Source organism: Delphinus delphis, chromosome 6 (genome assembly GCF_949987515.2).
Source record: "Delphinus delphis chromosome 6, mDelDel1.2, whole genome shotgun sequence".
Taxonomy (NCBI): domain Eukaryota; kingdom Metazoa; phylum Chordata; class Mammalia; order Artiodactyla; family Delphinidae; genus Delphinus; species Delphinus delphis.
Window position 1 is genome coordinate 8,131,824 of NC_082688.1, and position 15,833 is coordinate 8,147,656.

Here is a 15,833-nt window from a genome sequence, read left to right on the forward strand (position 1 = left end):
AGTGGCAGAGATCATATATGAACCACAAAAACTGAAGTATTTAAACACAGGGCCCTTTATACAAAAAGTTTCCTGAACCTGGTCTTGCACAATGGATAAGAACAGACAAATACCAAGGCAAATTACCATGAAAGTACAGAACACTGGGGACAGAGTGAAAGTTTCAGAGGGGACGACATGGGATATGTACAAAAGATCAGGAAACCAATGGCTTCAAAAACTTCTCAAAGGCAACACTGGAAATTAAGATGACAGTAGAGCCATGTCTTCAAAATTCTAAACGCAAACAATTTCCAATGTAGAATTCTACACTCCTCCAAACCGTCAATGAAATATGAGGGTAAAATAGGTATTTTCAGACATGCAAGGTCTCAATAAAATTACCTCCCTTTTCTCGGAAGCTCCTGGGAGATGAGCTCCACCAAAACAGGAGAGAGTAAACCAAGAAAGGAAGACACAAAATACAAGAGACAGGACAATTCAAAGGAAGAGAGGTGAGAAAAATCCCAGGAGGATGGTGAATGGAAGTCCAGGGTACTGGGGATGCACTAGAGGAAGACTGCCAGTCTCTGCAGGAACGTGGCTTTATTTTTACCACATGTTTACCACGTCCAGGGCTCATTATTCTGTTGCATAGAACCAGGTTTCCCTGTGGCCTCATTTCATGTAGTACAGATCTGCTGGTGATGAATTCTTTCAACTTTTTTGAAAGTGTTTATCTTGCTTTGTTGCTGAGGGATATATTCTCTGGGTATAAAATTCTATGCTAATATTTTGTATCTTTCAGTCCTTTAAAGACAGTGCTCTGCTGCCTTTGAGCTTACATTGTTTCTGACAAGAAATGTGCTGCCATCTTTATCTCTGTTCTGTACATAATGTGTCCTTGCTCTCTGGCTCATTAAGCATTTTGCTTTTTATCACTGCTTTTAAGCAGTTTTGGTTATGATGTGCCTTGGTGTAGATTTCTTCACGTTGCTTATGCTTGGGTTTCATTGGAAGTCTTCGATCTAAGAGTTTATCGTTTTCATCAAATTTGGAAAATGTTCCGCTAATATTTTTTCAAATATTGTTTCTGACCCCCCCATTCTTTTCACCTTTATATATATTAGGCTCCTTGACGTTGTCTCACATCTTGCTGATACTCTCTTGTTTTTATTCCCCCAATCTTTTTCCTATGTTTCACTTTGAATAGTTTCTATTGCTTTGACTTCAAGTTCACTAATTTTTTCTTCTGCAATGTCTAACTTGTAACCCTAACCTTTAATAAAAAGCATTTGTGTAGAGAGATAAAAACAAAGATGGCAAGAGGTTAACCATTGTGAAATCTAGGTAGAAGATAGGTGGGTAATCATTACCCTATTCTTTCAACTTTCCAGTATGTTGGAAATTTCTCTTAATAAGGGATTGCGGGGCAGAGGAAGAATGAGTATTACCTCTCTATGAGAAACCGACCAGATCTTTCAGTCTCAGCGAAAGCTCGAAAAAGCTATTACTCTAACTAGAGTTTCAAATTCCTTAAACGGTAAGTAGGAGAAAGAGACAGAGGACACCCCATGATGCAGTCAAAACAGTAAAGTTCAAGGTGACCCCTTTCCCCAAGATTATATAAGGGAAAGCAAACCAGAAAACTCTCGGTGGCCAAATGATTGCCTCATCTTAAAATCCTGAAGTACTTTTATCCAAAAGATGATGAGATCTGTCGACTGAGTAATTTTAAGGGGTTCACCTCACAGTAGTCTATTGTTAAAAGCCTATAGTGTGAAATTCACAGGGAGCAGAGGGGGACTCTTGTTCAGAGCCAATGTTTTTTATTTTCTTCAAATCCCTAGCAACTAGTACCAACAATATTGATGTGTCCAGAGACCAGGGAAAGGCCTCTTTGCTTCAACTCCTGGCTACGCCAACGCTCAGAAGATGGGTGAAGAAAAACTACGAGAGAAGGTCAGCGAGCCCTCTTCACCCTGTCACTGCCAGAGTAGGGGCTCTGAAAATCATCTAAGTGTAAAGGTTCTTCCTTTCCCCCTCAGCTGCCAAACAGAAGCAGCTTTGTTCCTACTGCCATTAAGGAAAGTTCACGAGGATCATCTGAAACTGGATTAGAATTAGCTGGGAAGTCCTGAGCTCCCTCTAAACACAGTACAAGCAGCCTTCCCGCCCTTACCATTGTGACACTCCTAGCAGCTTATCCTTGTCATCGTGAATCTACGCTGACACAGGACATAAAAATAATACTGCTTGTCCCCAACAGCCATGGAGAAGGAAGATCTGCCAATGCCGTTCATCCAGCAGACTCGTACAACCTACTTCCTGCTCCGGATGAGGCTGGACTAGATGCTCCTACAATTCTTCCCAGACTGAAGATTCTATGATTTGATGGCATCTTATTTTTTTTTTATGGGAGTATAGTTGCTTTACAATGTTGTGTTAGTTTCTGGTGTACAGCAAAGTGAATCAGCCACATGTATACAGATATCCCCTCTTCCTTGGATTTCCTTCCCATTTAGGTCACCACAGAGCACTGAGTAGAGTTCCCTGTGCCGTACAGTCTGTTCTCATTAGTTATCTACTTTACGGATACGTCCGTAGTAGTGTATATCTGTCAGTCCCAATCTCCCAATCCGTCACACCACAACCCTACCCCCACCGATTTGATGGCCTCTTGACACAGCATGATACCCGAAATCCTCAGAGCCTTGCACTATGAGTGGCTATAATCATTTCCTCTTTCCTCCTCAAAACAATCCTGAACAACAAGGTTCAGACAGGCAAGGACTGACTTTAAGACACAGGGGAAACACCACAGCAAGAGTAAGTCCTGAAAAGTTTCCAACTGCCAAGCCCCCCAGCCTAGAGACTGGAGACACATCACTGAGTGAAGGCTCAGGCTTGCTTTAGGATGATTTGAGGGTGGACCCTGGGAGCCACAAAATCGTAGACACTGCTCTGCTAGCCTCCCTTCCCTCCTGACTCTCAAACCTGCTGGCTTCTCTTCCTGTACCTGGCTGTAAATGTCTGTGTCTCTCAGGGGTGAACCCAGGCCCTCTTCTCACCCTGCACCCTCTCCTCTGTGATCTGACTCACTCTTTTTTTTTTTTTTTAATTTTATTTAATTTTTGGCTACATTGGGTCTTCACTGCTGCATGCAGGCTTTCTCTAATTCTGGCAAGTGGGGGCTACTCTTTGTTGCGGTGCGTGGGCTTCTCATTGCAGTCGCTTCTCTTGTTGCAGAGCATGGGCCCTAGGCACGTGGGCTTCAGTAGTTGTGGCTCATGGGCTTAGCTGCTCCACGGCATGTGGGATCTTCCCGGACCAGGGCTCGAACCCATGTCCCCTGCATTGGCAGGCGGATTCTTAACCACTGCGCCACCAGGGAAGCCCCCGACCCACTCTTGACTCTTTCCAACACCTGATGACGCCCCAACCCTAATCTCCATCCCAGACCTCCTGCACATCTGCCCTTAGACAGTCCATGGGCACCAGAAGCACAACGCCCGCAAAAGGAAACGTTCCCCAGCAAACCTGCTTCTGCTCCTTCTTTCATGTTTCAGTGAATGTTGCGGCCTTCCAATAGGTCGTCAAAGCCGGAAAAGTGGGAATCTTCCCCAACTCCTTCTCCTCACCCTCTGCATCCAATCAATCACCATAACCTGACACTTCTACCTCTGAAGACTCCTTCAAGTCACTTTACTTCTCGCCACCTGCCACTACTTCTCCATCCCCCCGCCACCACCTCCAGCCTGGACCACCACCATAGCTCCTAATTGAACCCTCCATCCAGCCTCCACACAGCAGCCAGAGGTCTTTCTAAGCCATGTCTCTCCCTGACTTAAAGCCTTCAGTAGTGTCCCAGTGCTCCTGGAATAGGGATAAAGTTCCTTCACAAGCACAGGGAAGCCCCGGGCACCTCTCCAACTTCTCTGTGCATACTCCCTTGGCCCCCAGCTCCAGCCAGGCTCCAGCCTTCTCATTTTCTTGCCAAGCCTGGATATTTCTCTATGTGACTTACTGTCCCCCATGCCCCATCACCACCACCCTCCTCTTGGCCAGCTTCTCCACATCCTCCAGGTCTCCCTCAGCCTCCCTCAGTACCCAGGCCTTGTGGGGTGGGGCCTCCACCACGTGCTCCAACGTCACCACGCCATAGTGCCCCTCTCAGGGCACTTAGGGCAATGTATTACCATTACCTGTCTGAATCCCACTAGGACCAGGTCTCCTTATACACCATTACATCTGCAGCTCCCACACAGCTTCTCGCACATAGGAATGACCGCATAAACTTTGGCTAAATGAACAAAACCCTTGGTCCCAGAACCCACCAAAGCATGCTGAAATGGAAACAAACCATAATGTCTGGTCCTGGGTTTCTCTGGCATCTCAGAAGTCCTCCAAACAAGGAGTGACTGCTGGAGACTGATTCAAACCCGTCTCTTCACAGCTAGGCTCCAATGATTTTTTTTTAAAAAAATTGTTTGTTTTTCTCTACTTTTCTCCACATCTCTCTAAATTTTTTAGCTCCCAAGAATAAAATAGGCTCTCCTAGTGCAATAATTACTTAATATCTCATTTACTTCCCACGAGGTCAGCTGTTAGGCCAAATCATTAGTAGACATTTGAAGTGAAATACCATCAGCATATAAGAAACAGAAAGAAAGGAATATTGGAGATCTGCCCTGTGAGAGCTTGCAATTTGAGCCATTAGCAGTTATTCTTACTTTGGAGCCCCAAAGACATATATTAAGATCAGATCGGTGTATATCAGAAGCAAATTGCTTTGTTTTAACCAACGCAAACTTTCCCAAAGAGCAATGAGCGGGCAACAGCTGGCTGTTATCTGGTGATTACTAGATCCTGTGTCTATCAAAGCTATGAGCGATTTGTTTCCTCGACTCTGCTAAGGACTTACTCATAACCTTGAGCAGACAAACTTATCTCGGTAATTATATCTGTAAAGTGATAGTAACTCCTTATAATGACTCACTGTTTTCTGAGCAATTTTTTTGGATTATTATTTAATGCAAGCCTTCAAAGAATTCTGTGATGCTGGGATTAGAATTTCCAATTGAAAAAGATGTTAACTAACATGTCCAGGTCACCCAGCCACTAGGGGTTGGAACTGGGACTGTCAGCTGGATGTTCTGACTTCTCGCCTAGAACTCTTTCCACTCCACAACACTGCTTCGCGCTGACTTTATTTTTTTTTTTTAATAATAATAAAAAAAAAAGCCTGGGGGGCTTCCCTGGTGGCGCAATGGTTGAGAGTCCGCCTGCCGATGCAGGGGACACGGGTTCGTGCCCCGGTCTGGGAAGATCCCGCGTGCCGCGGAGCGGCTGGGCCCGTGAGCCATGGCCGCTGAGCCTGCGCGTCCGGAGCCTGTGCTCCGCACCGGGAGAGGCCACACCAGTGAGAGGCCCGCGTACCGCAAAAAAAAAAAAATAAAAATAATAATAATAAAAGCCTGGGGACAAAAAGCAAGTAAAACTCATACTTGCTGCAATTCAGATGAAGTCTTGGCTATCTCGCCCTAACTTCAGCAACAGCCCTTCACAGGAGAAACTGATTGAAGTAATCAAATCAGAGGCCCGCCTTGGGGATTCTCCAAGTACGTCTCACAGAGGCGGGCCACAGGACTGGGGTTCACAATTTATGGCTGTTGAGTTGCCAGTGATAACTTCACAATTTGGCCTGACTACTCCACTAAAGAAAAGATTCTTCATTAGCAGCCAAACCCCTGTTTGTCTAAGAGGTGCTATGTGCCAAAAACACGAGAGGGAAAATCTTTTAGTGCATATTCAGAAAGCCCTCTTTGGATCCTGTGGCAGATATGCTCTCTTACACCTGCTGGGTGACACATGGATGATCCTCGAGTCGCAAACTGCTTCTCATCGAAATTTTATCCCAAATTAAACTACTTATCACCCTATCATAAGAGTGACATTTAGTCCAAAACAAAGAAGACTGTGTTTAGAAATAAACGGCAAGAATACTGCATATTAAAAAACTACAGGGGGGCAGTGGAGAGGGGAGGGTGGGGAGCCTCTGGGATTCAACCAAAGCTGTACTCAAATGACAACTCATATCCTTAGATGCTTTTATTAGAAAAAAGTTAACCAAGCATTTGATTCAAGAAATTAGAATAAGAACACACACACACACACACACACACCACAGAAGAAAGAAACTGAGTTTTTTAAAAGACAATTAAAATAGACAAATCACTACCAAGTATTTCCATGAAAATAATAACAGGGTAGAATGAGAAAAGAGATCACAACTACCGACACAGAAGATATTTTTTAAATTATACAAATCTAATTTAAAGTTAATAAATTTGAAAATTTTAGGTTGAAAGGGCTATTTTATACGAAAATATAAATTGCCAAAATTGATTCAAGAAGCTGAAGACTGAATAAATAAATCGTAATTAAAAGACTGTCAAATATTTATCCTCTTCCTCCCCAAAAAGCAACAAATTCAAATAGTTTTATGGATAAATCATTCCTAACATTCAGGGAAAGGAATGCCCATGTTATTTGATCTATTCTGGAACATGCAAAAAGATAAGAAACTTCCCAATTCATTTAAGGAGAGACAAATTCTGATGCAGAAGATCTGAAAAAGACAGGAGAGAGGAATTATACACACACACACACACACACACACACACACACACACACACATATAAAATACATAGTATTCAACTGTTCATTCCAAATATTTCTTGAGTGCCCACTGTGTACCAGCATTGTTCTAGGTGCTGGGATACAGAAGTGAACAAAACAAAGGCTATGCTCTCACGGAGCTTAACAAAGAAACAAAGAAAACAGTAAGTATGAAATGTCAGATTTGACATGGTGAGGGGGATGAGAAAGTAGGGGGAATTTCAATTTTATATAAAGTAGTCAGAGGAGACCTCACTGGTGAGGTGGCATTTGACCAGAGACCTAAAGGAATTAAGGGAACAAGCATGCAGATATCTGAAGGAAGAACATTTCAGACATAGGTAACAACAAAGGTTCCTGAGGTGGGAACATACTTGGAATGATCAAAGAACAGCAAGAAGGCTCCAGTGCTAATGAATATAAACGTAAAAATAATAAGTAGAATTTAATAACACTGAAAAACAATACTGCATGTCTAACAAGTAAGTTTATCTCAGAAATGCAATGAATGATTGCTCAATATTATAATTAATTAATTATATTACATTACTAGATTAAATAAGAAAAACTATATGATAGTTTCAAAAGAAACTAAACCAGTAGCTAAGCCTGGTTTTAAAAACAAAACAAAAACTCTTAGTAAGCTGGAACTAAAAGGAAGTAATTTGGATGTCAACTTCCTTAGGGAAGCTTTCTCTAACCTCCCCAGGCCTACACCAGACTAGTGCCCTGTATCATTCCTTTGTAATTCTCATCACAATTATAACTAACAAATTATTTTTATTAACTGTAAGACTACCATATTAGAATCCTTTTGAAAAGTGAGGTGTTTCAAAAATATGATACTTTTAATTAATAAACTAGGAATGAAGATACAATGTGACCATTCAAAAACAATTTTTAAAATATAAATGAATTGTCTAAAAGGACACAGGATGAGAGTTATAACAAGAATAAGTAGTTTTTATTAAAAGTACACAGAAAAGGGCTTCCCTGGTGGCACAGTGGTTAAGAATCTGCCTGCCAATGAAGGGGACACGGGTTTGAGCCCTGGTCCAGGAAGATCCCACATGCCACGGAGCAACTAAGCCTGTGCACCACAACTACTGAGTCTGCACTCTAGAGCCCACATGCCACAACTACTGAAGCCCATGCACCTAGAGCCCGCGAGCCACAATGACTGAGCCCACATGCCTTGAGCGTGCTCTGCAACAAGAGGAGCCACCACAATGAGAAGCACGTGCACCACAACAAAGAGTAGCCTCCACTCGCCGCAACTAGAGAAAGCCCGCGCAGAGCAACGAAGACCCAATGCAGCCATAAATAAAAATAGAAATAAATAAATAAATAATTTTTTAAATAAATAAAAATGGGCAAAGGGCTTGTGTAGACATCTCTCCAAAGAATATATACAAATGGTCAATAAGCACATGAAAAAATGCTCAACATCACTAGCTGTTAAGGAAATGCAAATCAAAACCACAATGGGATACCACTTCACACCCACTAGGATGGCTATAATCAAAAAGACAGATAACAACAAGTGCTGGTAAGGATATTATGAAATAGGAGCCTTCATACACTGCTGGTGGGAATGTACAATGGTGCAGTCACTTTGGAAAACTGTTTGGCAGTTCCTCAGAAAGTTAATTACCATATGTCCCAGCAATTCTATTCCTAGGTATCTAACCAAGAGAACTGAAAACACGTTTCAAAAATAATAAGTATAACATAAATTCCTCCAATCAATGAACATAGTATATCTCTGCATTTATTTAAGCTCTGCTAACTTTCATCAGTATTTTGTAACTTTCAGCACACAGATCTAGAACACATTCTTTTAGATTTACACCCAAGTATTTCATGGTTTTTGTTCTACTATAAATGATACTATTTTAGATTTCAATTTCTAATTGTTCATTGATAGTATATAGAAATACAATATATTTTTGTAAATTGACATTGTGTCCTGCAACCTCGCTAAACTATCTGCAATTCTCCTTATCATACAGTTGCTCCCTTATTTGTGAAGTTAAGAATTTTTATTTTCACATTGCAATACAGCAAAGAAACTAGAATATTAAAAATTTGTTAAAACATCAATTCTCCCCAAGCCAATCTATAGATTCAAGACAATTCCAAACAGAATCCCAGAGGAATTTTTTAAATAGAAATTGACAAGCTCATTCTTAAATTTATATGGAAAAGCAAATGAACCAAAAGAAGCAAAACAATTTTGAAAAAGAAAAACAAAGCTGGAGGACTCACAGTATCCGGTTTCCAGTCTTACTTTAAAGCTACAGTAATTGAGTCAGAATGAGTGTTAGTGAAAGCATACATATAGGTCAAGAAATAGAACAGGGAGTCCAAAAATAGACCCACCCAAAGATGGTCAATTGATTCTCAACAAAGAACAAAAACAGTTCAATGGGGGAAAAGGATAGTCTTTTCAACAAATGGTGCTGGAACAAATAGACACTCACAAACAAAAAAATTTACATATATACAAAAATGAACTTTGATCATAGCTCACAATATATAAAATTAACTCAAAATGCATCAAAGACTAAATATAAAGCCTAAAACTATAAAACATCTAGATGAAAACACAGGGAAAAAAAACAGAAAATTTTTGTGAACTTGGGTTAGGCAGAGATTTCTTAGATAGGATACCAAAAGTACAATCCATAAAAGAAAAAATTGATAAATTGGACTTCATAAAAATTAAGAACTTCTGCTCTCTGAAAAATACTGTTGGGCTTCCCTGGTGGCGCAGTGGTTGAGTGTCCGCCTGCCGATGCAGGGGACGCGGGTTCGTGCCCCAGTCCGGGAAGATCCCACATGTTGCGGAGCGTCTGGGCCCGTGAGCCATGGCCGCTGAGCCTGTGCGTCCAGAGCCTGTGCTCCGCAACGGGAGAGGCCACAACAGTGAGAGGCCCGCGTACCGCAAAAAAAAAAAAAAAAAAAAAAAAAAAAATACTGTTAATAGAATGAAAAGACAAGTCACAAACTGTGAGAAAATATTTGTAACTCACATATCTGATGAAAGAAATGTACCCAGAATACATAAAGACCTATCAAAACTAAAATAATAAGAAAACAGACAACCCAATAAAAAATATGCAAAAGATTTGGACATTTCACCAAAGAAGATACACAGATGGCAAATAAACACATGAAAAAATGCTTAACACTATTAGTCATTAGGAAAATGCAAATTAAAATCATAAGACACCACTACCTCTGAGAATGGCTAAAATTTTTTAAACTGACAATACCAAGGACTAACAAGGATGCTGGTGAAAAATGTAAAACGGTATAGCCACTCTGGAAAACAATTTGACAGTTTCTTATAAAGTTAAACACACACTTATCATACAACCCATTAATCCCACTCCTAGGTATTTACATATCCAAGTGATATGTTCACACAAAACCTGTGACTGCTTCTAGAAGCGTTATAGAAGCATTTGCAATTGCCCAGAAAGTGAATAACTCAAATGCCCTTTGGCTGGGGAATGGAGAAACTGTAGTACATTCGTACAACAGAAGAGTAGTTGGCAATGAGAAGGGACAAACTACAGATATATGCAACATGGATGACTGTCAAATGCATTATGCTAATTTAAAGAAGGCACATTCAAAAAGCTACATACTGTATGATTCCATTGATAATGACATTCTGGAAAAGGCAAACATATAGGAACAGAAAACAGTTCAGTGGTTGCCAGGGCCTGGGGGTGGGAGGGCAGGATGACCATAAAGGGGCTGTACAAGGGAATCTGGGGGATGATGACCTGTTCTGTATTTTGATTATGGTAGTGACTATATGACTGTATGTAATGGCTGAAATTTGAAGAACTGTTCACTAAAAAGGGTAAATTTTACTTATGCAAATTATACCTTAATTTAGAAATGAAAAAATGCAACATGTATTTAATATATTTCAAAATATAACACTTAAATTATCTGTATGCTAACCAAAGTTTCTTTAAAAAAAAAGTGTAAGAATGAATGAAAACTGCTTCAATGTAGGTGTCCTCTCAACTTCTAAAACATCCTATGACCCAGGACTCCATCTGAAAAAGCTATGTAATATATTTAATACACAAATTGAAACTACATTCTTTTCCAAAAGAATGTGATTCTTATAAACTAACATGAGGAGAAATTGCTAACAGCGAGGAAACAAGAAAAACAGTACATTTTGTAATCCTTGCATCTTTGAAACACACTGACAAAACTTCAGGGAACGAGTAAATTTTGGATTACAACATGGATTTACATAATTGAAACATCATCCATTAACATAAACTAGATAAAACAATGTCTCGAAAAAAATGAAATTTTCGAGATTGAGACTGAGATATATACACTAATATGTATAAAATGGATAACTAGGGCTTCCCTGGTGGTGCAGTGGTTGGGAGTCCGCCTGCCGATGCAGGGGACACAGGTTCGTGCCCTGGTCCGGGAAGATCCCACATGCCGCTGAGTGGCTGGGCCGGTGAGCCATGGCCGCTGGGCCTGCGCGTCCGGAGCCTGTGCTCCGCAACGGGAGAGGCCACGGCAGTGGGAGGCCCACGTACCGGAAAAAAAAAAAAAAAAAACTATTAAGAACCTGCATAAAAAAATAAGTGAAATTCTAAAATTTAAAATAAATGAAAATTGATGACTAATAAGAACCTGCTGTATAAAAAATAAATAAAATAAAATTCAAAAATTATCTTTAAAAAATGAAATTCTCGGGCTTCCCTGGTGGCGCAGTGGTTGAGAGTCCGCCTGCCGATGCAGGGGACACGGGTTCGTGCCCTGGTCCGGGAAGATCCCACATGCCGCGGAGCGGCTGGACCCGTGAGCCACGGCTGCTGGGCCTGCGCGTCCGGAGCCTGTGCTCCGCAACGGGAGAGGCCACAACAGTAAGAGGCCCACGTACCGAAAAAAATTAAAAAATAAAAAAAAAATAAATGAAATTCTCCTTTCTCTTACAATCTCTTTGCAAAGTCAACAGCAGAAAAAAAAAAAGAAAGAAAAAAAACTACATTTTATAGAAAGAAAAGAAAAAATAAGTGAAGAAATGAGTAGAACTGGAAACAGAAGTTGGGTCAGGTTACAAATCATCCATATATTCTTCAGGTCTATTCTTCCATTTTCCAGCTCATTTGTACCTCGTTCAAGAAGTTTACCGAAGACTCCACTTTCTCCCCCAAAACCCTGGCCCCCCAGGAAAGAAGTATTCTACCTCTTCTTGAAATCCTCTAACATTTGTACTGAACCTCTTTGTTGATCTTTTCATAATGATAATATTGACTGAATTTACTGTGTGTCAAGAACTGTATCAGACGCTATACCTGCATTACCTCATTTAATACTCATAGAACCACATAAGGTAGGTGCTATTATTACCCATTTTATAGATGAAGAAATTGAAGCACAAAAGGGTTCCATTATTTACCAAAGTCACACAGCTAATAGTGGTAGATCAGAATTTTATCCCAGCTAGTTCAAATCCAGAGCCCATTCTCTGAATCGCTATACATAAAGATTAAGTCATTCATCCAACATTTAAGCACTAACTCTCACACTAAAGACAGACTTAACAGAAAAACAAATATCGTATCTTAACGCACATATGTGGAATCTAGGAATCTAGGAAAATGGTACAGATGAACCTGTTTGCAAGGCAGAAATAGAGACACAGATGTAGAGAACAAACATATGGACACCAAGGGGGGAAAGGCGGGGGTGGGATGAATTGGGAGATTGAGATTGACATATATATACTAATGTATAAAATAGATAACTAATGAGAACCTGCTGTATACCACAGGGAACTCTACTCAATGCTCTGTGGTGGCCTAAATGGGAAGAAAAAAGAGGGGATATATATGCATACAGCTGATTCACTTCACTGTACAGCAGAAACTAACACAACATTGTTAAGCAACTATACCCCAATTTAAAAAAGAAGAAAAAGAAAAAAAAGGAGTATACATATTCAAAAAAAAAAAAAACAAACCAGAGAGACTTAAGAATAAGATGAGGTCCTACTCTCCCATGAAAGAGCTTCTGGTCTAGTTGGAGACCAACACAAAGAAGTGCAATACACTGGTTATACCTTAAGTATGTCAGGGGAGTGACAGGGAGGGCATCTCAGGATTGTCTGTGTCTGTCATAAGAGTGTGACACTGTGCCACATTTTAGTGTCCCTGTATTCCCCCATAATTCCTACCAGGCTCTGAACAAACCTTTGTTGAATGAACAGCTAACACCCATCTCCTCTACTTTTGTTGTGTCTGTACCTACCGCCACTCTAAAACTCAACTTAGAAAGATGTGACAGGAAGCCAAAAACTACATTTACCTTCCTCTCAATCATATCCTTAAGAACACTGATTCATTCCATGAATATTTATTTACTACCAACTATGACCAGCCACTGTTTTTGGTATGGGATACAGGGATGAACATATCAGATAAAGACCATTCTCTCCCGGAAGCAACATTCAAGTGGATGAAACAATCAAACAAGTACCAAAAAACAAAAACAAACAGACAAAAAACCCACCAACCAAAAAAACAAAAAATGAAACAATATCACTTCAGATCATTTTAAGTGCTATGAAGAAAATAAAATTAGGGAATATGATAAACAGTGACTATGAGGTGTTAATTTAGACCGGGAAGACCAGGCTGTGAAGATGACATTTAAACCGGTGCGTGTTGGTTAAAAAACATCTTTGTTTTACTCCTATTTTTAGAGGAAAAAGGCAAAGCTAGAAACCCCATCTGAAATTAGGAGTCAGAATTAACAGAATTCTTTGTGTCACTGACAAAGAATTGCAAAAATATTTTTTCTAAAATTTATACCTAACTCAATTGTTATAGAAGTAGAATGCTGTTCACACATTCACCAACTTTATGTAAAATTGGTTTGGTTTTATTTTTGTAAACAGTGGCTTTGCTTTATTTCAGAAAATAAATTTTGACCATATTGCATATTAATTTTTTTTTTTTTGATACTTGCTTCTAAAAGTTGGGGGGAGCTACCTGCATGAACAAGGGTCACGGCAAAAGGATGCAAAAACGTGATTTCTGTAACACCTATTTTCGGGATTTTGTTTTAAAAAGCACCTTATTCAAATATAACATTTAAAAGAATGTAACATAACAATCCACATTTCACACCCTTTAAAAAGCATACTGGAAGGAAATGGTATATCTAGAACAATGAAGAAAGTTATTTTTTACTAATGCTGCAAGGAAATGGACACCAGGTTTTTAAAAAATTAATTAACACTGATTTTGGCAACTCATTTAACTGCTCTGAGCCTCCATTTCTTTCCCAAGGGTAAAATGAGCGTGTTGACATTAAAGGATCCCTATGGGTCCTTCCAGCCCTAAACGCTTCGATTGGCCTTTAAAAATAGAAGGTATGTGATTCAGAACCTTTACCGCATGGGGAAGGCAGGTGATAATTATCGTGGACACTTTTTAAAAACTTGCTCATTTGGGGGTTCAGTTTTTACAACAATTTTCTTCTGGTGTAATAGGTCAGATAAGGTTGTACAATGGGGAATATTTTCTATATACCAACGAAAGGAATAAGGAAGAAGAAACAATTATGATGCCTCAAAAGGACCATTACAGTCAAAAACATTTGACAACCAGAGAGCGAGCGAGCGAGAGGAATTGCTCTAATATGACAGAATCATTGGAAAGGAAACTAATTTCCACCATTTTTATTCTATTTCCTTTCTTATCCTCTCCCACAAAGTCCACTTTTAATTCTCTCAATTCCAAAAGAGGTAGCGAAAGTTACAGCAATCCTCTCACATTTTCTGTTAAAGAAACAGCCGAAATATTGAAGAGGCACTATTTGCCCACACAGATCAAGCTTATTTAGCACTGGGGACGCCGTTTTCCAAATATCACCACCGTCAGAGCTCACTCCGCTGCAGCCCACACGCTCCACCATCCATTTTTTAAAATCCATTTACGTTGAGCCTTTCATCCAAACCCACGAACAACCATTTCCTCCCTGCAACAGTGGCTGGAACTGCCCGAAACCAAGCATCGGCTGAGTCCTGCGAACAGGGAGACTGCAGACTGCGGTTCTGGCTGGGCAGGGCCACTCCTCCCGCGCACACTAAAGCCTTCCTCGTCTCCCGGGTGATTTAAGACAGTTCAGGACCCTGATAAGACCCCGCCCTTGAAGCAAAGACCCAGGATCGGGAGGAGGAGAGAGGCGGCCTCAGCCCAGCAGAGCCAAGCCTTTGGAAAACAGGCTTCTCTCCAGCTGCCAGGAGTGGCCCAGGCTGGGCGAGCGGCGCGTCTGAGCCAGGGCGCGCGGAGCCGCTCCCAGGTGGGTCTCTGCAGCCGGGGACCGCGGCTCCGGCTCCCGGGAGGGAGGAGGAAGGGGGAGGAGGACGCAGGCCGGGATCTCGCTCGTCACGACTCACGAAGGAGGGTGGAAAAGAGGGAGGGACTGGAGAACGGGAAAAGGAGTGGAATCAAGGAGCTTAGGGAATAAAGGCGAGGAAAAGGAGAGAGGAAATGAGGGGAAGGTACTGGGAGTGAAGAATGGGGGTGCAGGGGAGGATAATGGGCTGCAGGGGGTAAAGGCGAGGTGAAGGGGGAGGGATGGGGTGCCAGGGGTGAAGGGGGAGGGATGGAGCGATGGGGGTGGAGGGAGATGGAGGTAAAGAGGGAAGAGAGGGATAGAGCGAAGAGGGGAGGGGTGGGATGAAGGGTAAGGGATGGAGCAAAGGTGGGGGGGCGGAAGGGGAAGGAATGCGGGAAGAGAAGAGCTGGGGAAGAAGGGAAGAGGACGCGGGCCGCAGGAGGCCGGGAGGGACTTCCCTCCGAGGAGGGCGGCGCCGGAATAACGGGACCCTCCCAGCCAGAAGCCCCGGGCCGAGCGGGGCGAGAGGCCAGCGCGGAGGCCGGGGCGCTGCGGGCAGGTACGGCGCCCGGCTTTTCCCGGGCAGCCGTAGCCGCCGCCTGCGGGGAGGACCCCGACTCCACTTACTCTCTCCGACCACCGCTTTGAGGCCAATGGGGGCCATCGCGCTGCGCGAGTCTCTGGGCTCCGAGCCTCCTCACGCGACGCCTGCGGACACCGCCGCCTCCCAGAGTCGGCGCGCTCTGCTAGCTGCAGCCCGCCGCCCTGCA

The 15,833-nt window shown here is 41.9% G+C and overlaps 1 protein-coding gene across 1 annotated transcript in view; it reads right to left on the reverse strand.

Annotated features, from left to right (window-relative positions):
- STXBP1 (syntaxin binding protein 1) overlaps positions 1 to 15,833 on the reverse strand; it is a 70,561-nt gene extending 54,728 nt beyond the window's left edge. Inside the window, exon 1 of the mRNA XM_060014117.1 lies at positions 15,691 to 15,833. The gene's annotated coding sequence lies outside the window, so the exon portion shown is untranslated. The remainder of the gene's footprint in view (positions 1 to 15,690) is intronic.